This window comes from Sus scrofa, chromosome 8 (assembly GCF_000003025.6).
Source record: "Sus scrofa isolate TJ Tabasco breed Duroc chromosome 8, Sscrofa11.1, whole genome shotgun sequence".
Taxonomy (NCBI): Eukaryota; Metazoa; Chordata; class Mammalia; order Artiodactyla; family Suidae; genus Sus; species Sus scrofa.
In genome coordinates, this window is record NC_010450.4 from 110,212,721 (window position 1) to 110,236,546 (window position 23,826).

General features: G+C 40.8%; 1 long non-coding RNA gene across 1 annotated transcript; it reads right to left on the minus strand.

Moving 5' to 3' along the window:
* LOC106507799 lies at nucleotides 1,295-16,107 on the minus strand. Its single transcript, XR_002346829.1, has 3 exons — nucleotides 13,539-16,107; nucleotides 5,175-5,285; nucleotides 1,295-1,871 (listed from the first exon to the last, which is right to left on the minus strand). It is a non-coding gene; the product is annotated as an uncharacterized LOC106507799 (long non-coding RNA).

Genomic DNA, 23,826 nt, shown 5'->3' on the forward strand with positions numbered 1-23,826 from the left:
TGTGCCCCAATGATCACAGTAGCACTATTTACAATAGCCAAGACATGGAAGCAACCTAAATGTCCACTGGCAGAGGAATGGATAAAGAAGATGAGGTACATATACACAATGGAATACTACTCAGCCATCAAAAGAACGAAATAAAGCCATTTGCAGCAACATGGATGGACCTGGAGATGATCATACTAAGTAAAGTGAGCCAGACAAAGAAAGACAAATATCCTATGATATCACTTAAAAGGAATCTAATTTTAAAAATGATACAAATGAACTTTACAAAACAGAAAGAGACTCACAGATTTCAAAAACGAACTTGTGGTTATCAAAGGAGAAACATGGGGGAAGGGATAAATTAGGAATTTAGGATTACCATATACACACTACTATATGCAAAACAGATAACCAACAAGGACCTACTGTACAGCACAGGAAACTCTACCAAATATTCTGTAATTACCTATATGGGAAAAGAATCTGAAAAAGAATGGATATATGTATATGTATAACTGAATCACTCTGCTGTACACCTGCAATTAATACCACATTGTAAATTAACTATACTGTAATAAAAATTTTTTCAAAGTCGTGTTGGAAACAACTCTTTCCCATGCACCATGGGAATAACGAAAGAACGCGCCATGGCTGCCTGCCTAGCCATCAGTAGAGTCTACCATAGGAGTTCCCGCTCAGCAGAAATGAATCTGACTAGTATCCATGAGGACACAGGTTCAATCCCTGGCCTTTGTCAGTGGGTTAAGGATACGGCATTGCCGTGAGTTCTGTTGTAGGTCGCAGACGAGCCTTGGATCTAATGTATCTGTGGCTGTGGTGTAGGCCAGTGGCTACAGCTCCGATTTGACCTCCATGTGCTGTGGGTGCAGCCTTTAAAAAAAAAACAAGACAAAAAAAAAAGTCTGCAATAAATTGGAGGACAGGACTGATGTGTACTGTGACATGAGAGACATACATTGAGCATCTGTGAGGTTATGGACATAACTCTAACAGTTCCTTCACAGATTTGACTTGACTCTTTGTTTACAGAACCTACTTCTTGAATGAAAAACAAACATTTGATCTTTTTTTTGCTTTTGCTTTTTAGGGCCGCACCCACAGCATATGAAAGTTCCCAGCCTAGGGGGTTGAATCAGAGCTACAGTTGCCTGCCTAAACCTTAGCCACAGCAACAAAGGATTTGAGCCACATCTGTGACCCATACCACGGCTCACAGCAATGCCAGATCCTTAACCCGCTGAGGCTAGGGATCGAACCCCCATCCTCATGGATACTAGTCAGGTTTGTTACCACTGAGCCATCATGGGAATTCCTTTATCAATCTCAAAAATAAATAAATAAATAAATGAAACAGATGGAGAAACCAAATTTTAAGCTGCCTTTCGTAACTGCATCTTTAAAAACAGAAACTGGAGGCTGAAGGAAGGTAACTGAAATGTCCCTCAAGCTAGGCTAATATTTAACACTGACTTCTAAGACTTGCCATGAACTTTGAAACTGATCTTGCTTTTCATTCAGCACTTGCATTGAACAGAAAAAGTCCATCATTTTAGGTCGGGAAGAAAAGCAAACCTTTAAAAAAGATTCTCGCTCTCAAGCCGCCTCCAAGCAGAGGATGACTATTTCTCTTATTTAGAGACATATTTCTTCATGTGCTTCCTCTCTCCCTCATCTCTGAAGGTGTCTCTTGATGTGGGCATCATGGATCCACAAAACAAGTCACACAAGTGATTTAAAATTGTTCTTCTTGGGAGGAAAACAGATTAAGTCTCAGCTCCCCATGAATAGCTCTGATCTCTCCTTTTTAATAAAGAAGAGTTAGACTGGACCAGTGCCGATGGCATATTTACCTTCATGAGCTAAAAAAAAAAAAAAAAAAAAAAAAAAAAAAAAAGAAAAGAAAAAAGAAGGAAAAAGAAAAAGAAAAAAAAGAAAAAAAAAAGTTAATTACTGCTCGGAGCAAGTTAGTCTGGCTGTCCTGAGCTGTCTTTTATTAGTTGTCCCCTTCATTAATTTCCCTCACTGGATTTGCTGCTAATAGCCCCCTGGTCCCAGTCAGCTGAAAGCCACATCTGTGCCATTGAGCAGAAAAGTAGGAGCCTGGCCAAAGGGGGGTGGAGATGGGGTGAGGGAGACGCTATTTACAAATCAACTCTTATTAACATGATGGTCTGGTTTGCTGACGAGGGGAGAGGCTGGGCCTCAGAACAGAAAATTGTGGGGCAGAGGAGAGGGAGTGAGAACTGAAGTGACTGAATCAACCCCCAGTCTGGTAGTTTGGATTTTTACTTCATTCCTTATGAACCAATGTTCTCCTGGCTTTACCTTAGAATGAAACTTGTTTTTCAAAGGCTGGAGGAAGCATACAACTGTCACTGAACTGCATGACAAGTAACAAAAGTAGGGCTCTTTTAGTAAGGTGGTTTGATTTCCCCTCATGATTTAGACACTTTGAGAGATCCACGTCAACAAATGACCTGTTTTCCTTTATAAGTTTATAGCTTAGTTTTATTTATTTGTCTTTTTAGGGCCGCACCCATGGCATATGGAGGTTCCCAGGCTAGGGGTCGGATTGGAGCTGTAGCTTCCGGCCGACACCACAGCCAGAGCAACGCAGGGTCCGAGCCACATCTTCCATCTACACCACAGCTCATGGCAATGCCAGATCCTTAACCCACTGAGCGAGGCCAGGGATTGAATCTGCATCCTCAAGGATACTAGTTGGATTCGCTTCTGCTGAGCCATGACAGGGACTTTCTCAATAAGTATTTGGTGAGTTAAATGTTGATGAATGAAGGAATTTTCTTTTTCTTACACAAAGAACAATCAGTTCTAAATTCCAATTAATATGCATATTCAATTAAGATCCATCTTGGAGTTTCCTGGTGGCCTAGCAGTTAAGGATTTGGTGCTGTCACTGTTGTGGCTTGGGTTCCAACCCTGGTCAAGGGACTTTCACATGCCATGGGTGTGGTCAAAAACAGACACCTCTCAAAGCTCCCCTCTTTTTTTGATAAGAAAGTAGAGTGTTAAAATTTTTCTTTTTTTTTTTTTTTGTCTTTTGTCTTTTTTGTCTTTGTTGTTGTTGTTGTCATTGTTGCTATTTCTTGGGCCGCTCCCTCGGCATATGGAGGTTCCCAGGCTAGGGGTTGAATCGGAGCTGTAGCCACCGGCCTACGCCAGAGCCACAGCAACGCGGGATCCGAGCCGCGTCTGCAACCTACACCACAGCTCACGGCAACGCCGGATCGTTAACCCACTGAGCAAGGGCAGGGATCGAACCCGCAACCTCATGGTTCCTAGTCGGATTCGTTAACCACTGCGCCACGACGGGAACTCCGAGTGTTAAAATTTTAACCCTTTTCCTAACCCCTGTCATAGATGGATGTGGGTCTGCCTGAACAATCCTTTTTAATAGAATAATCCAGAATCTTCCAAAGCTGCGAAGAGCATACTGAAGAGCTGAGAAGTGAGGTGTTGGATGAGGTGGGAGTTAGGGGCTCAGGATATGTTCTATATAAACACAATTGTTTGAACAAGAGGTGATAGTAACACCTGTCTGGATACCTTGTAATATCCTTGAACTTCCATTCACATTGCTCTATTGCAGTAAAAAAGTTAAATCTGAATATACTGAGTGGCACATGCCTGGACTTGGGGATCAGTAAGCTTGGCTTCAAATCCCACTTCTAATATTTATTAGGTGTGTGGTCTTAAGCACTGTAATTTTGGTTTTAGCTCCCTATTTCTAAGTAGAGTTAAATGAGCTAGAACATATAATGTGGTCTGCACAAAGTAAGTCCCAACAAATGGTTGCTATTTTATTATTTTTTAAAAAAGAGGAATGCCTTGGAGTTCCTGTTGTGGCGCAGTGGTTAACAAATCCGACTAGGAACCCTTGAGGTTTCGGGTTCGATCCCTGGCCTTGCTCAGTGGGTTAAGGATCTGGAGTTGCTGTGAGCTGTAGTGTAGGTTGCAGACATGGCTCAGACCCCGCGTTGCTGTGGCTCTGGTGTTGGCTGGTGGCTACAGCTCCAATTTGACCTCTAGCCTGGGAACCTCCATATGCCGTGGGAGCGGCCCAGGAAATAGCAAAACAAACAAACAAACAAAAAAACAACAAAAAAAAGAGGAATGCCTAATGTGAAACCAAGAGTAGTGACAAGTTAGATCCTTTGAAGTATAAATTGCTTAATAAAAAATGGACTATGGAGTTCCCGTCGTAGCTCAGTGGTTAACGAATCTGACTAGGAACCATGAGGTTGCGGGTTCGATTCCTGGCCTTGCTCAGTGGGTTAAGGATCTGGCTTTGCCATGAGCTGTGGTGTAGGTCGCAGACATGGCTCAGATCTGGCGTTGCCGTGGCTCTGGAGTAGGCTGGCAGCTATAGCTCTGATTCGACCCCTAGCCTGGGAACTTCCATATGCTGCAGGAACGGCCCAAGAAAAGGCAAAAAGTCAAAAAAAAAAAAAAAAAAAAAAAAAAAAAAAAAAAAAGGACTGTAACTTGCCTTCACTGATAAAATCTGTTTTAATTAATTTTACAAAAACTTTCATGTCCTCCAAGTGTCATGTAGCCTGCACAATGTTTATCCAAGTTGTTCTTTCAGGAACTTGGAGCTGGCTATGTCTAGTTTGAGCCAGTATTGACTGGTCGAGACCATTGATCCTCCCACTGAGCATGTACCAGTGTCCACCTGGTGACTTTTTGACATCAGAGGGCCAAAACCTCCATGTTCAGATCATGCTAATGCTGTCATTTTTCTCCCATGAAGAAGGTTGTAATTGTGTTGCACTGGTTGAGTCTGCACACTTTTTCGTTGTTTGTTTTTTTTTTTTTATTCTTTTTCTTTTCAAGGCCACACCTGCAGCATATGGGTTTCCAGGCTCGGGGCTGAATTGGAACTGCAGCTGCAGGCCTACACCATAGGCACAGGATCCAAGCTGGGTCTGTGGCCTACGCCACAGCTCAAGGCAACACCGGATCCTTAGCACACTTGAATGAGGCCAGGGATTAAGTCGACATCTTTGTGGATGCTAGTTGGGCTCAACAGCAATGGGAACTGCTGCTCACCTTTTTCTTATCTTCAATCATCTTCCCCACACTCCCCACACTCCCACCCCCAGCCTCAACCTTATCCATAAATATCCCGAGCCCCTCACCTTGGGGGAGGCAGATTTGAGAACTGTTCTTCTGTCTCCTCACTTGGCCACTTTGTGCATAAACTGTTTCTCTGCTGCAAATCTCTGCATCGTAGAGTTTGGCTTGCTGGACTTTGGGACAAAGTTCAGTCACAAATATACAATGCATTTTAAGTATGAAAATTATATAGGCTACAGACTTTAAGTTATTTCAAAAATAACATGAGTTCCACAGATATAGAGAACTAGTGGCTACCAGGTTATCAGTGGAGAGAGGAAAGAGGGGAGAGGCAACCTAGGGGTAGAGGAGTAAGAGGTACAAACTATAAAATAAAGCTACAAGGATATCTTGTGCAACTGTGGGGACTAGAGTCAATGTTTGATAATAACTATAAATGGAGCCTAACTTTAAAATTGTGTATCACTATATTGCTACATCTATAACTTATGTAATATTGTCTTGCAACTTCAGTAAAAAAATGAGAAAGGTTAAAAGAAAGTTCTATTGAACTATCAAAGAAAGAAATCCAGATTAGTAAAAATGTAGAATAATCATAACTATCAACTTTAGAGTGACATTATTTATAGTTTTGTTTTTTTTTGGTTTTTTTTTTTTTGGTCTTTTTGCCTTTTCTAGGGCCGCTTCCCACGGCATTTGGAGGTTCCCAAGCTATGGGTCTAATTGGAGCTATAGTCGCCGGCCTACACCAGAGACACAGCAATGTGGGATTCGAGCTGCGTCTTCGACCCACACCACAGCTCCCGGCAATGCCGGATCCTCAACCCACTGAGCAAGCCCAGGAATCGAACCTGCAACCTCATGTTTCCTAGTCTGATTCGTTAACCACTGTGCCACGATGGGAACTCCTAGAGTGACATTATTTATAGTTAATAATTGTAATGAATATAATTATTTGGATAATAAAATAGATACTTCATCCCTTGATAACACATCGTGGAACAAGAGAGGAGCCTATATGACATGGTTTTGGAGGAGTTATTGCAAAAATGAAAAAGCATGTACTCCTTGAATGTGAAATTCCATTTTAAAGAAGTTACCCTACAGAAACTCTTATTCTCTCTCTGTATTTACACACACACACTCAGATGTTTGTTACAGTGTTGCTTGTAAAAGAAAAAGGTTGGATCAATTTAAATGTTCATCAACAGGGCATAAGTTAGATAAGGCGTGGAACATTCACATGGTAGAACCCTGCACCATCATAAGAGTGGAGTATTTCTAAGGGAGCTGACTTGCTGTGGTGACAAGCTCATCTTCTACCACTGATTCGGCTAATGGGGTCTTCAGGAAACACTGATGGTTCCACTGTGTCCAAACTAGGCTGATCATCAGAATCACTTGTATTTTATTTAATAAATCCCCACCTTCTTTTCCAGACTCGTTATTCTAGACTTATCACATAGAAAAGCTAGAGCTCAGAATCTGCATTTAAAAAAAAATAAAGAAAATTAAAATGATTCTGATATAGCCACCTTGGAACAAGTTCTGGGATGAGCATTCAGGAACTGTGGAGTGAGACAGTACAGACACATACGAAGGATTATTTCCATATGGCCTTGGTTAAGATACATATACATATAATTTGGAAAGTTTTTATTTTTTGCAAGGGGGGGCTATATTAAGGTAATGTTTCTTATTTACATTTGTCCTGATAAAGTCTACCTTGGACAAAACTGGAAAGAGGTAAATTGTGAACAATATTTTAGTAAATGAAAATATCAATTTCTAGAACATTATGTATAGAATAATTCAATGTTAATAAAAATGTGAATCTATTTTTATTTTTACCCACATGTCCATATGAGCATAGGAAAACATACGAAAGAATGAAAGAGTACATGCTAAATAGGAATAGTAGGGGCTGGGGATGGGACTGGATTCGTGGGATAAGGAAGGCTCTTTTCCTTTGTATCATATACAATACAACAGAATATGAAGTTTTACATTTGTATTAGTGGTTAATTAAAGTACCAGTATATGTATTAAATATGATTGAGACGTTCTAAGGTTCCATCAAGGTGCATATTTGGTACTTGCCAGACTGGAGTATGACTCCCTTCTTTAAAACAGGCCTTATTTTGCTTTTACAATAAACAAAGAAGCAGCAATTGCCAGATGACAGTAAACCTGGGGACCAGTCAAGGAATAATCTCGCTGCCCCTTGATTCCTTGTTTCTTTTTTTTTTTTTTTTTTTTTTTTGTCTTTTTTGCTATTTCTTGGGCCGCTCCCGTGGCATATGGAGGTTCCCAGGCTAGGGGTCGAATCGGAGCTATAGCTGCCAGCCTACGCCAGAGCCACAGCAACGCGGGATCCGAGCCGCGTCTGCAACCTACACCACAGCTCACGGCAACGCCGGATCGTTAACCCACTGAGCAAGGGCAGGGACCGAACCCGCAACCTCATGGTTCCTAGTCGGATTCGTTAACCACTGCGCCATGACGGGAACTCCGATTCCTTGCTTCTTAATTTTAGATTAATTCTATCAGTTTCAGCTTGATCCTAGGGAAATTTCTTCCTTTTCCATCTAAGTGAATATAGACTTTCCAGTAGGATTTGCCCTTAACTTGGGCATCTGCTTCAAAGTCACCTTAAAGCTGCTGTTGGGGCAAACAGGACTTGGCAGTGAGAACCTCCAAACCCAACTTCTCTTCTCATTTGAGTCAGGGTAAATGGAAAGTCAACTCCCTCTTCTTTGGCTACAACATTAAATAAACAGAAAGCTCTGTGTGTGTGTGTGTTCTTGTGATTTTTTTGTTACTATTTTTTAAGATTCCACATGTAAGTGAGATCATATGGTATCTGTCTTTCTCTGATGTATTTCACTAAACATAATGCCCTCAAGGTCCATCCACATTGTTGCATATGGCAAGACTTCATTTACTTTATGGCTGAATAATATTCTATTGTGTATATATGTAACATATTTTCTTTATTTCATATTTCATTTATCTATGGGTGCTTAGGTTGCTTCCCTGTATCAGCTATTGTAAATAGTGCTGCAATAAGCATGGAAATATGTATACCTCTTCAAATCAGTGTTTTCATCTCAGAAGTGGAATTGCTGAATCATATGGTAGGTTCTATTTTGAATTTTTAAAGAAATCTCCATACCGTTTTCCATAGGAGCTGCACAGCCTTTCTGAACTCTTGACTCGTAAGCTGTTATCTCCTTATCAGAAGATAATTTAGACTATTTCAAGTTTTTTTCTAGTTTACCTGGTACTATAATAAATGGTTTTGTACCTAAACTTTGCACTCACATTTAGTTCCTTACAATGGAAGAGTACACAGGAATAAGAAATCATGTATATTTTTTATTCACATGAAAGTATGTTCCCAATGTATTGTTAAGTTAAAAATAGCAGATTACCATAATGTACATAAAATCACCATAAAATAGGCTGATATTCTTTTTTTTTTTTGCTTTTTAGAGCCACACCTGTGGCATATGGAGGTTCCCAGGCTAGGAGCTGAATCAGAGCTACAGCTGCCAGCCTACACCACAGCCACAGCAACGCAGGATCCGAGTCACGTCTGTGACCTACACCACAGCTCATGGCAATGTCAGATCCTTAACCCACTGAGCGAGACCAGGGATGGAATGCACAACTTCATGGTTCCTAGTTGGATTCGTTTCCCCTTCGCCACAAAGGGAACTCCAAGGCTGATATTCTTCTTGTGCTCACCTTATGCAAGGGCCACTGCTATGTCTTTAACATTGATTATTGTATAAGAACCTCACAATGACCCTTTGAGTGTTAATAATAATAGGCACTATTATTTCTATTTAACAGATGAAGACACTTAAACTTTAAATATTAATAATAATAATCAGTTTGGTTAGATTATGGATACTTAAGAATTTATAATTTTTGTTTAATATTACTATTTTTAAACATGAAAACATATTACTTTTTTGTTGCTATAAAGTATAATTAACATAAAATTATTGACCATTTTAACCACTTTTACGTACAACTGATGGCAATAAATACATTCACAATGTTGTGCAATCACCACTATCCACTTCCAGAAAGTTCATTATCCAAAACAGAAACTCTATACCCACTAAACAACTTCTTATTCCCCAAACTCCCAGTCCTAGGCAACCTCAATTCTCTTTTTTGTCTCTATGAATTTGTCTATATTAGGTACCTCATGTAGGTGAAATTATATTTTTTCTTTTGTGTCTGATTTACTTAGTATAATATTTTCAAGGTTCTCAATGAAACTAGAACAAACCCTCATACCATGCACAAAAACAAACTCAAAATGGCTGAAAGACTTAAACATAAGACATGACATCATAAAACTTCTAGAAGAGAACACAGGCAAAACATCCTCTGACTCACCTGTACAAATGTTTTTTTAGGTCAGTCTCCCAAGACTGCCAAAATAAAAACAAAAATGAACCAATGGGACCTAATCAAACTTACAAGCTTTTGCACAGCAGAGAAAACAATTAAAAAAACCCGAAAAGACAACCTACAGAATGGGAGAAAATACTTGCAAACGATGCAACCCACAAGGGCTTAATCTCCAAAATATACAAACAACTCATACAACTCAACAACAACAAAACAAACAACCTAATCAAAAAATGGAAAGAAGACCCTCTCCTGGGCTTCTATCTGAAGAAAACCATGACTTGAACAGATACATGTGCCCCAGTGTTCACTGCAGCATTATATACAATAGCCAAGACATGGAAGCAACCTAAATGTCCACTGACAGAGGAGTGGTTAAAGAAGATGTAGTATATATATACAACAGAATATTACTCAGCCATAAAAAGAATGAAATAATGGCATTTGCAGCAACATGGATGGACCTAGAAATTATCACACTAAGTGAGGTTAGACAGTGAGACATAAACATCATATGCTATCACTTACAAGTGGAATCTGAAAAAAAGGATACAATGAACTTATTTGCAGAACAGAAACAGACTCACAGTGTGTTTTAAATATTTAAAGAAAACCCAGAAAGACACAATTTCTAATTCCTTGAAGGCTGGTGGAGGAGGTATGTTGTATATGAATCACACCAGAAAAATGACTGTTTTCCTCTCTGTATTCAACTCTCTGTCCATTAAAGAAATTGAGCATGTACTAAAAAATCTTCCTATAAAAAAGAAACAAAATAAAACCACAAGCACAGCTTATTTTTACTCAGGAGTTCTTTCAAGCATTTAAAGAACAACAACAACAACAACAAAAACAATACCAAATCTACACAAATCTACCCAGAAAATAAACGAGACTGAAATACTTCCCAACTTATTCTATTAGACCAGGATTACCCCACTAACAAAATCAAAGACATTACAATAAGAGAAACTTATCTTATTAAATAGCTTTTTTGGGCGTTTTCTTGTGGCTCAGTGAGTTAAGGATCTGGCATTGGCACTGCAGTGGCTGGAGTCACTGCTGTGCCATGAGTTCAGTCCCTGGCCTGGAAATTTCTACATGTTGTGAGTGTGGCCAAAAAATAGGTTTTTAATAACTTATTAGATACTTAACTATTTATTTTATTAAATACATAAATAAAACAGATGACAAATAACTCCTGATGGATATTGACATAAAACGGCCTAACAAAATTTTAGTAAATTGAATTCATCAATTTTTTTTTTCTTTTCTAGGGCCACACCAGAGGCATATGGAGGTTCCCAGGCTAGGGGTCGAATCAGAGCTATAGCTGCCAGCCTACGCCAGAGCCATAGCAATGCCAGATCTGAGCATGTCTTCGACCTACACCACAGCTCACGGCAACACTGGATCCTTAACCCACTGAGCAAGGCCAGGGATCGAACCTGCAACCTCCTGGTTCCTAGTTGGAGTCGTTAACTACTGAGCCACGATGGGAACTCCCAAATTCAATTATTTATGGAGTTCCTGTTGTCGCTCAGTGGAAATGAATTTGGCTAGTATTCATGAGGATGCAGGTTTGATCCCTGCTCTTGCTCAGTGGGTTGAGGATCCAGCATAGCTGCAGCTCTGATTGAACCCCTAGCCTGGGAACTTCCATATGCCATGGGTGCAGCTCTAAAAAGCAAAAAAACAAAAACAAAAACAAAAACAAAAAACCTCTAAAAAACCCCAACTTATTTAGAAAGTACATCAAGACCAAATAGTGATAACCCCAAGACTGCAAAGTTGGTTCAACATCTGAGTTTTTACCAATATAATTCATCATAAGACAGAAAAAGAAAATCTATGTTATTATTAATATATGCAGAAAAAGCATTTAATGAAATTTAACATCAATTCATCATAAATATTCCCAGACAACGAGGAATAAAAAGAAGTTATTCTGGCAACCTGATAAAGGACCTCAACAAAAACAGTTATTATAGCTAGTGGTAGACTAGGTTTTCCCCCTAAGCCTGGGAACTAAGCAGGGATATTTACTCTTTCCCTTTGTATTCAGTGTTCTACTGGAATTCCTAGCCAGTGTTGGATGACAAGAACTATAAATACGAGGTCTAGAGATTGCAAGGGAAGAAGTAGAACTGTCATTATTCACTGATGACATAATCATCTATGTATAAAACAAAGTCTTTGGAATTTTGATAGAGATTGCATTGAATTTGTAGATTGCTTCGGGTAGTACAGACATTTTGACAAAATTCTTCCAATTCATGAACATAGGGTGTCTTTGCATTTATTTGTCTCTCCTCCAATTCTTTCAACAAGTTAAGGTTTTCAGTGTATAGATATTTTACTTCCTTGGTTAAATTTATTCCTAAGTATTTTGCTGTTTTTGATGCTGTTGTGAATGGGACTGCTTTTTGGCGGCAGCGGTGGGGGGGCTTTTTAGGGCCACACCCGTGGCATATGGAGGTTCCCATGCCAGGGGTCAAAACGGAGCTACAGCTGCTGGCCTATGCCACGGCCACAGCAATGCAGGATCCCAGCCACATCTGCAACCTACACCACAGCTCACGGCAATGTGGGATCCCTGACTCACTAGTCAAGGACAGGGGATTGAGCCTGAGTCCTTATGGATACTAATCGGATTTGTTTCCACTGTGCCACAATGGGAACGCTGGGATCACTTTCTTAATTTCTCTTTCAGAGAGCTTCCATCTCTCTGTTGAAATTCTCAGTTTTGTTCATAACATTCTTTCATTGTTTATCAAATTGTCTATTTGTGCACTCACTGTATTATACACAGAGTGTACTTAAAACAGTTATTCTGAATTCTTTATCAGGCAATTTAGAGATTTCCATTTCTTTGGTGTCAGTTTTTAGAAAAGTATTGTGTTCCTTTGGTGATATCATGTTTCCTTGATTTTTCATGTTCCTGGCTTGATGTCTAACTACTATCTTCACTTTGGAAGAAGTGGTCACATCCAGGCTTTACTGACTGGCTTTGGGAGAGAGATTCCTTCACCCAATACCCAGCTGGAGATTCGGATGCTTTTCAGACCTTTCCTATGGGTGTGCCTGCTGCACACTTTTTGTTCCTTCATAGGGAAATTCCTTTTGTCTTTTTTTTTTGTTGTTGTTGTTGTTGTTATTGTTGCTATTTCTTGGGCCGCTCCCACGGCATATGGAGGTTCCCAGGCTAGGGGTTGAATTGGAGCTGTAGCCACTGGCCTACGCCAGAGCCACAGCAACTCGGGATCCGAGCCGCGTCTGCAACCTACACCACAGCTCACGGCAACGCCGGATCGTTAACCCACTGAGCAAGGGCAGGGACCGAACCCGCAACCTCATGGTTTCTAGTCGGATTCGTTAACCACTGCGCCACGACGGGAACTCCCCGGGAAATTCCTAAGAGTGTGTGCCTCCTCTCAATCCTGCAAGGCCTGGCCAGATGCTGAGAGCCTCCTGTTCTCCCTAAGGAAGTGCTCTGAAATGCTCCAGTTGGTGAGACTTCACCCCATCTCTGAGAAGTAGGCTGGCTGACTGTGCTTGCTTGCTAGTCGTGTGCAAGTCCTCATGCTCACCAACCATAGGAGTTGGCTATGTGAGGATGGGGACAGTTAGGCACTGGGGACATTGGGGGTGCATGCGAGTGGTCTTGGGGAGATCTGCATGGGAGGCATCTGTGGTTTTTCACGGATGGGCTTTCTGACAGCCTGTGAATCAGTTGGTAGGCAGAACAATGAGCAGTTAATAGCATCTCTTTGATGAATTCTCAACCACTCAAGCTTGTAGATCACGTCAGTAATCTTGGTGAGGTGAGGAAGAGGTGAGTGTCTTGGGTAGCATTCTGCCTGGCTGGGGAACCCTGGCATTCACTCACATGCTCTCGGTTTTCCTTGTGAAAGAAATCATGGCTGTGGGGGTCTTTCCTACCACTGAGCCTTCAGAGAAGAGGGATGTGGGCAAAGTGAAACTGTTCCTCTTACCTTCTTCAATGTGTCTATTCTTGGATTCTTCTGCTCCAACGGCATGGTGGAGTTTCTCTGCTGGACTCCTGGACAAGGGTACTCTTATCCGTGGGTGAGTGCAAAAATCGATGTACTGTGGGAGGATGAAAGCAGAGAGCTCTTATTCTGTCATCCTGCTGATGTCAATTCAATTATATGTACTAGTAAAGAACTAGAAATTTAAACAAGAAAATAAGACTATGTACAGTGTAAAGACTATGCATAGCACCAAAATATAAACTACTTAGGAAACATTTAATGAAATAGGGACAAAATGTCCATGTTGTAAACTAGAAAGCATTTATGAGAAACATTAAAGAAGACTTAAACGGAGAGATGCATGGTACTCATGGATCAGATGATGCCACATTGTTCAAATGTCAATTTCCCCCTACTGTGGTCAGCCTACAGATGCACAAGGGTTCTTTTGCTCCATCCAAAATTTGGATGTCAAGACTGATGATGCCAGACAGGCACCAAAAGGGTATAAGAGATTATTGCGCACATAATGGGGCTTTCTGGAAGATCAAGCCAGCCTTCCAAAGGAGTGTAAAATGGTTTGAAAGAATGGGCTTAGAGTTTTATGGTGTTTAGAGCGTGGGGCTGGTGTGAGAGTTCTTTTCCCAAGCTGGAGTTTACATGCTCTTAACTTCCTGCTGTTGCCACAGGAGAGAGCACCTGGACTTTCTGATCAGCTTGTCCAGATGGGGGGCAGAGAAGTAAGGGAGAGCAGTGGGGCCTCATAGCTGTCAATCATCTAACATCAAGAGTAGAGTCAGCTACTTTGTTAGAGTCCCGATTTGATCAATTTGACCAACAGACTCAATACTGTCCCCAATTAAAATCCCTCTTTATCCTTGATAATAATTTTTTTCTGATGTCACTTTGCTTTAGTTTTACAGTGTACCCTTAATCTCATTAATGCTTATCCCAATAATGCTCTGGAACCACCAATTCATGAGATTTGAAAAAATAGCCTTCTTGATGCACTTTAAAACACTTGGCTTCTGAGCCGAGACCAATAAATTAGGGCTACTTTATCGCTTACTTCGAAAATATTCAGTGCTTTATTTGAAGCATATTATGTAATAATACATATAATGAGGGTTAGCAACATTTATTGATCACCCTAACAATTAGATTACTAATTTTGGCCACATAGAAGAATACTCCTAGCAGTAATGATGTCTTATCACTAGAATCCAAGAGCAGATGGTAATCAATTTCTCCAGAGTTACATGATTGGCAGATATATAAAATGATAAAAATTAGCATTAATATTACCCTGAAAACCATTACTTTTACCAATTTTAATTCATGTACCAAAAATAGTTTAATTTAAAAAATTAAATTAATAAGCACAAAAATCAAAATCATGGAACACTCAAGCATTTCTACTTTTTCAACCAGACAAAAAAGCAAAAACAAATAACAAACAAACAAACAAAAAAACCCCTGTCCACCCAAGAGCTAATCCATTTTCCACACTCATTATCATTCAGATGAGTCCTTTGTAAGACAAAGATGTCGGCATAGCTTTTTTCAGTGTCTGAGAACGCCTTTCTTATTTGGATTGTACAAATAAAGAGGACCCTCTGGATCTAATTAAGAGATTTTTCACCTGCCATCATTCATTCATTCAGCTCACAAACATTTATGGAACACGTGCAACGTGCACGGCACAATGTTAAATACTGTATTACACTAGGAGTTATGCCACAGTGGGTCAATCATAAAACTACACTCTTAATTAATCTTGTGATTTTTAATGATTTAGTTCTTTCATTCAACAAGGCCTTGGTAACGATCAAGTGCTAGGCTAGGCATTGGGGCTGACAAAATGAACTCACCGTCTCCGCTTTCACGTGCTCATAATCTAATGGGGAAGGCAGATACATAAACCAGTAATTACTGTGCAATTGAGGTCTCACCATTAAGGTTTGTGACAGTGTAATAGAGGCTTGAGTGTGTGTGTGTGCCTGAGTGTGTGTTTGTGTGCACGTGTAACTAGACAGGAGGAAAGTCAGAGAAAATCTCTCTGAGGAGGAGAACTTGAGCTGGCTCTGGAAGGACAGAGTTTGCAGGGGAGGTAGAGGAGGATACTGGAGGCATGGGAAACAGCCTGGGGAAACAGTTGTGGGGGGTGGTCAGGTGAAGCTGGGAGGATGTGGGGCTACCTGGAGATGAGGTTGGACAGAAGTGGGATGAGAGGATCATGTTGAGTATTGTTCAGGCAGAGCCATGGAACTAGCCTTATTAAAGACTATTTTGGCATAAAAAACAGTAATTTGATGTGGTTTAAACCTATCTCAAAGTGACATGATAATGATGAATAAATATTAGCAAATAACTGCACGAATGGAAACTATTATTGCTGCTGTTTTTGTTATTTGCATTTCTATGTCACACCCTGATTAGAACTGACTTCTCCTAAATATGTGCAAACAATGTGACTGACAAGGGCTTAATTTCTAAAATACACGAACAGCTCACAACTCAACAACAAGAAAAGAAACAACCTAATCAAAAAAATATGCAGAAGACCTAAATAGACATGTCTACAAAGAAGATATAGACACGGCCAGTAGGCACATGCAAAGATGCTTAACATTGCTAATTATTAGAGAAAGGCAAATCAAAACTACCATGAGGTATCACCTCACACAGGTCAGAATGGATAACATTAAAAGGTCTGCAAATAACAAATGCTGGGAGGGTGTGGAGAAAAGAGAACCCTCCCACACTGTTGGTGGGAATGCAAATTGGTCCAGTCACTATGGAGAACAGTATGAAGCTTCCTTAAAAAACTAAAAACAGAGCTCTCATATGATAGAGCAATCCCACTCCTGGGCATATATCTAGAGAAAACTGTAATTCAAAAAGATATATGCACCCCAATGTTCACTGCAGCCCTAATTATAATAGCTAAGACATGGAAGCAAACTAAATGTCCATCAACAGATGAATGGATAAAGAAAATGTGGTATATATACACAAAGGAATATTACTCAGCCATAAAAAGAATGAAATAATGCCATTTGCAGCAACACCAATGAACCTGAGTTTATCATGCTAAGTAAAGTAAGTCAGAAAGAGAAAGACAAATACACTTGTATCACTTGTATGTGGAATCTAAAATACGACACACTGGAGTTCCCATGTGTTGCAGTGGAAACAAATCCAACTAGGAGCCATGAGGTTGCAGGTTTGACCCCTGGCCTTGCTCAGTGGGTTAAGGATCCAGCATTGCCGTAAGCTGTGATGTAGGCTGGCAGCTACAGCTCCGATTGGACCCCTAGCCTGGGAACCTCCATATGCCGTGGGTACAGCCCTAAAAAGACAAAAGACAAAAAATTAAAAAAGAATAATAAAATAAAATAAAATATGACACAAATGCACTTATAAAACAGAAACAGACTCATAGACATAGAAAACAAATTTATGATTAGCAAAGGGGAAAGGGGTGGGGGAGGGATAAATTAGGAGTTTGAGATTAGCAGATGCAAACTACTCTATACAAAACAAACAAGGGCTTACTGTGTGTGTGTATGTATGGAATTATATTCAATATCCTGTAATAAACCATAATGGAAAAGAATATGAAAAAGAATATAGGAGTTCCTGTTGTGGTGCAGTGGAAATAAATCTGACTAGGAACCATGAGTTTGCGTGTTCGATCCCTGGCCTCACTCAGTGAGCTAAGGATCTGCAATTGTCGTGAGCTGTGGTGTAGGTCACAGATGCGGCTTGGATCTGATGTTGCTGCAGCTGTGGTGTAAGCTGGCAGCTACAGCTCTGATTTGACCCCTAGGCTGGGAACCTCCATATGCTGTGGGTGTGGCCCTAAAAAGCAAAAAAAAAAAAAGAATTTATATACATATACACATACACGCATATAACACATATATACATATATATATATAAATAACTGAATCACTTTGCTGTACACCAGAAACACAACACTGTAAATCAACTATATTTCAATAACAAATTTTAAAAAATGAAATGCCTTCTTAAAACCAAGACTATTCCCTGTGTTTGGGGGAGAGTCCAAAGTTACATGTAGTTAAGTGGTCTTGGACACCAAACTCAGTGAGAATCTGGGGCTGGGAAAAGGAATTCAGCAGGGCTGCAAAGGGAAAGAATTTGGATAATAATGATAATAAAATCCTATCCTCTACTGAACACCAAAGTGTGCCCCCTACTGGGCTAAGTCCTTCACATGAAGTACCTCCAGTCCTCACAAAGACCTCAGAAGACCTCAAGCATGTCTTTTTATGCTCATTTTAGGGGAATTCTAAGGCTCTGAGAGGCTAGGTGTCACTCTTTTAGTAAGAGGTAGAGCCAGAGTGCATTCCTGTGATCTCACCAGACTCTGCCCTTCAAGGAGGCCTAACGAGAGGGACTGTGGGTAGAACCAGAAGTGACCTGCCCACCTGCTGATGTTTAAAAAGTATTTCTCAGAAGAGGAAAGACCAGAAAATGGGTGGAGTCTCATGAATCAATTCAGTGCCAGAAGTTCTCAATTTTTCACTTTAATGTTTTCGGACGTAGAGCCGTCGGAAGGGAGAAAGAGGAGAGGGTGCAGGAGATGAGGAGAGGGGGCTAAAAGAAGCAGTGGGGTAACGCTGGAAGAAAAGTGAAGGCTGGATGCTCTTTCCTCTCCAGCCTCCCTGACAAGCAACCATCTGGCCCTGTAATTTAAATTTCTGTGCACTGTGACAAGGGCAAACACCTTATGCTGAGTGAAGTCCTTCCCCACGACCGTAGCAGGGGGAAAAAACTACAGGGCCATCATACGATGAAAACATTTCCCTTGACTTATTCTCCCAAAAATGTGCAAAGAAAGGACTATGTAATCAAGGAAATAATAACATTAAAAAATTGAAACATGTCATTGAAGGAGTGTTCTCAGCTGGGAAACTCCAGACAACATTTTCATCACTTCGGGATGGTGATCCAGTGGAGATGCTGCAGTTTTCCGTCGCCTTGTAATCTCGAAGCCCCCTAGCACACTCTCACCCACAGTGGGAACAACGCCTCAGGAGCCCATGGGGTCCACGAGCACAGTGTCTCATCTAGTATCCAAGTGACCTATTCTAGAAATCATCTTCGGGGTGTGTCTTTTCATTTGTGTCTTCTGTCCCACATGCTGAGGATGAGTGATGGCAAAGGCCATTTCTAGTTAATGTTGAGGACAGTGCATTTATTTTTATTTATTTATTTTTAATTAATTAATTTATTTTGTCTTTTTGCCTTTTCTAGAGCCGCTCCCTTGGCATATGGAGGTTCCCAGGCTGGGGGTGTAATCGGAGCAGTAGCTGCTGGCCTACACACAGCCAGAGCAACGCCAGATCAGAGCCGCATCTGCAACCTACACCACAGCTCACGGCAACGCCGGATCCTTAACCCACTGAGCAAAGCCAGGGATCGAACCCGCAACCTCATAGTTCCTAGTTGGATTCGTTAACCACTGAGCCACAGTGGGAACTCCAGGACAGTGCATTTAAAAGGACCTTTCCAACTGAGAAGGAACCATTCACAGTCTGGGTTTTTAAACAGTTTTCTCAAAAAAAAAGTGGGTGTGTTTCCTGAGAAGGCATCATACTTTTTTTTAAGTGCCACACCTGTGGCATATGGAAGTTCCCAGGCTAGGGGTTGGATGGGAGCTGTAGCTGCTGGCCTGTACCACAGCCACAGCAACTCGGGATCTGAGACATGTCTTTGACTTATGCCGAAGCCATGCTAGATCCTTAACTCACTGAGCAAGGCCAGGGATGGAACCCGCATCTTCATGGATACTAGTTGGATTCGTTACTGCTGAGCCACAATGGGAACTTCTGAAAGGTCATATTTTTGAATTTAGACTTAGGTGACAATGGCTCTGAGTCTAAGTTCTTTTCATAAGAAACATCGTGTTGTTAGCATAGCATTTGAAAGAGAAAATAAATCTAGGGTTCTTTTACAGGGCAAAATGGAAGCCATTTTCAGCAGAATGGAATATATATAATTAGTCTTTCCAATGGAAAACCCTACAATAAATACACAAGCCACTTGGTAGGGTCTCTTCTCTCTTCTCTCATTTGTATGAGTCAGCTGTGCCAAACTATAAAATGCTTCCTGAAAACAATATTTTCTTGATAACTGTGCTGATTTTTAAAATTTACAAAATGTGAACTTCCTCAAATCCCTTTTTCAGTTCACCATTTTAGCATTTGAGATGCACTCTGCTTGGTACATGTTCTGAGTAAGGTATTTTTGGCGCATCTTCAAAAATTACCAAGGAAGTAAAACAGTTGACATATACCAAGTGACCAAAGCACTTAATTCATGCTGATCTGTCTTTTAATTTTTAAGTTGCTGATGACAAAATCTGACATCCCTTGACATCGAGGGCAATTTCAAGCGCTCTGTCTCCCAGTCATCAGTTACTACGTTAGCCAGTGAACAGCAACAACATGTTATTGGCCTATATACGTACGATGGGTTTAAACAACAGCTTCTTTTTTATTGTTTGCATTTTCCCCTTTCCCACTCTCGGCAAGAGTTGAACGTCATCAAAGCTGATACCTTGCAAGGCAGAGTTCTAGAGATGCCAGATTTAATTTGCCTTTATATGTGATCATGTTGTCTCAAGATGCTTAGGAATAATTTTTGTGTGTTGAGGGTGTGTCCTTGCTCAGCTCAGATAGGACAGAGGCCGTGCGTGCTGCTGGGATGGAGGGATGAGAGGAGGCAGGAGGGGAGGAGCTCAGGTTTATTTGCTGTGGGTTGTCAAGCTCATGCTCATTTGTGGAGCTCTGGCTAATATCTGGCTCAATTTCGAGTCATCTTCCTTGGTGCGTGTCTGAAAGTCCTAGCACTTTGATATTTTAAACTGCCTTTGTCAGTACAACGTATGGCTTTAAGTCTTTGCACAAGGCATGTTTCAAGGGCCCTGGGCCTTTATCTATACCCACTGAAAGATCTCGCTAGCAGCCCCATGGTGGGGTAAAGAGGCCAGCCACTCAGATGCATGCCTCCGTGCTGGTCTGGGCTGGCTTGGCTCTGTACGAACACGCCCTGAAGGCTGGGGAAGGATACAGCTGGCCAGAGGCTCCTGTCCCTCACATACCATCTTCTCTGATGCAGGTGGCCCAGCGACTGCTGTCCAGCCCAAGGGAACGTGGCACATGATCCAGGTGCTCAGCCCAAAGAGAATGTTTTCTATTGAAAACACGTTGGGAACAGGGCCCTTCAAAGCCAGTCGTTGTGGGTCCTTCTGTTATTTGGAAAAGACCATGTCAAATGTCTAACAAAAGTGTCTAAACAGCCTCTCTTCTTTTTGGTGATTTGTGTAGGAAAAGGTTAGCTCTGGTGTCTGTCCTTAGCAGAGAAAATTACATATGCCAGTTCTGCCGCTTATTCTTACGGAACATGTAGAACATATAGATTGTTATAGATAAATAATGTTTGAAAATTTAGATAAAAGTAACAAATTAGGGCATTCTTTGATCTGAAATCCCATTGACTTTCTAGAAAGACGCTCTGTACTTTCAGAAAGAATTTGGTGTGGCAAAGTATGGGCAAAATGTAAATAATGAAGACATCTCCAACAACGGTGTTGCCTAAAATTTACGAGGACTTAAAAGATAATTTTTCTCTTTAACCTATGTCATTCTTAGTGTAAGGGCTAGATGGCAAAACATAAACTTTACTATAAAGTTAAAAATTTAATTAGACATGATTTTTTTCTTATGTTAACTTTAATATACTTACTTAATCTAAAATTAACAGTTTGATACTTTCGCCTTCTTCCTTTTGAAAATTACTTTAAAATATAACAGTTACAGAGTCAGTTATTTAAAAAAATACTCTTTTCTGTAATACGATAAATATTGGTCTCAGCTTGGTGAATTAAAGGCTGTCATCCCTGCCTTCCATTGTAGACTCAGTTCTGTATGAGATTCATTTAAAATTTTATTACTGTGTAGATGACACAATGGAATAACAGTGTTAATAACTTGATACTGTAGCTGCAGGATTTGCAACCTACTCTTATGAAGCTAACTGCCCTAGGGCCAGTGGCTGCTCATTTATTTCACCATATTTAAATCAATTGCTAAGGCAGTCAGACAATAAATTGTGTGTCCATCTCCGGTAATAAAATTGGCACCTCAAGCAGCAGAGGCTTGTACAAAGAATTAATAGCTCCCCCTTTCAGGATGGATTTTTCTTTGTACCATCATCATTTGTGAGAAAAACGTGTGGATCTAAACTAATAGTCTTTTTCTGTCTTTTTGTTAAATTCTCTGTTTTACCACTGTATAGTTGAGCCCAATTTTTTCAGTTTCGGTAAAGCTCCCACTTACTGCTTGAGGGGAATTCTTTTGTCTGAGCAGCAGAACAAGATAACTGACTTAATCTTCCTAGTAACACGTGAGTCGCCATGTATCATTTTAATCTGCAAAACACTAGGGCTGAGTAGTGTCACATGCTGATTTTACTTTTCTATGAGAAAGTGACTCCCTGGTTCAATGATGGATTGCTTGTTCTCTTTAAACAACAGTCAAGATGGTGAATGCCCTGGGGTGATAGACAGAGTGTGCAATGGGAACGGGGGCCAATCCGATGGCCCGGTTCAAGTTCACCTGACAAAGCTGGAGCAGTCTGCAAGCAGCATTCGAGAAAGGATTATTCACACTGGCATTATAGTTTTGAATGCATTTTCTCCTCGTGCAGCTGCAAAGCTCCCTCACACTGAAGGTTTATGCACCATAATAAAGAGATTTATTTTTTTTTCTCTCACTCTCTTGATTCTTACACTTCACACCTAGTTTCTACTGAACTGTTTAGGCAGAGGACATCTGTATATCCAAACTGCACAGAACAAGCATCATCTTCAAAACAATAGCAGTGCTGAAAGACAGTAACAAAAGCCTGACATTTCTGATGTGTGAAGGGACAGAAATTAAGTCTCCTTAAATTGAACTCAATTCTTGAAACTTAGCTTTAAAAAGGTTGTCATTCACACCTCTAAACACAAAAGATTAAAATGAAAATCAATCATTTCGTTTAAGTTCAAAAAAATGATAAGGATAATTACTTGAAAATTTCTTAATATCAATTTTCCTATGAGAAATTAAAGGACAGAGGGAGGAAGTCAGAAGAATGTAAACACAATGAAGCAAAATAATTTTCCTTATAAGTATAGTGGTGGGACTGAGGGGAATTATGTGTTTCTTTCCTTCTAACTTTGCATCCTTCTGTCCATCCACTTATCTACCCACACCCATCTCATTGCAGAATGGTTTTCTGAAGCCTGGCGAGCTCAGACATTCTTTTCTTCTGCAATTAAGACAAATTATTATTGCCTCTTGCCTTATTGTAGCAAGAGATGCTTAGCTAATAAGCACTTATTGAGCACATCATACATAGAATTACCACTGAGGTCTCATTCATTTACTCACTTATTTAAGCAAAAATGACCCAAGTGCTAACGGTTACGCAGACACCATAACAACAAGTGCGGAGTTGGGGATACAAAGGGTCCCCAGGCTCAGTTTAGGCTAGTGAGATAGTGTCACCTTCAATGGCCTCTGATGACCCCTGCCTGTTGCCGTTCATGCCCTTTTGATCTCCTCCCACACGGTTCCAGGGTTGGTCTGCGTAACTAATAAAACACAGAAGTGATGGTATTGCTTCTGAAGCTGGGTTATAAAAGATGCTGTGCTTTCTGCCTCTCCTGACCTTGGATTTCTTACTCTGGTTGAAGCCACTGCCATGTGGTCATGTGGACGTGCCCACATAGTCAAGAACTGAGGCCTCTGACCAGCAGGCATGTGAGGAAGCATGGACGCAGACCCTCTAGTCCCAGCCAAGCTTTCAGATGGCTGCAGTCACACTAACACTTTGACAGCAACCTCAAGAGAAACTCTGAGTCACCACTACAGCAAAGCCACACCCCCATTTCTTTTTCTTTTTTTTTTTTTCTTTTTGTCTTTTTGCCATTTCTTGGGCCGCTCCTGCGGCATATGGAGGTTCCCAGGCTAGGGGTCGAATCAGAGCTGTAGCCACTAGCCTACACCAGAGCCACAGCAACTTGGGATCCGAGCCGTGTCTGCAACCTACACCACAGCTCACGGCAACGCCGGGTCCTTAACCCACTGAGCAAGTCCAGGGATCAAACCCGCAACCTCATGGTTCCTAGTCGGATTCGTTAACCACTGCGCCACGACGGGAACTCTGCACACCCCCATTTCTGATCTAGCTGCACCCCAATAACTTC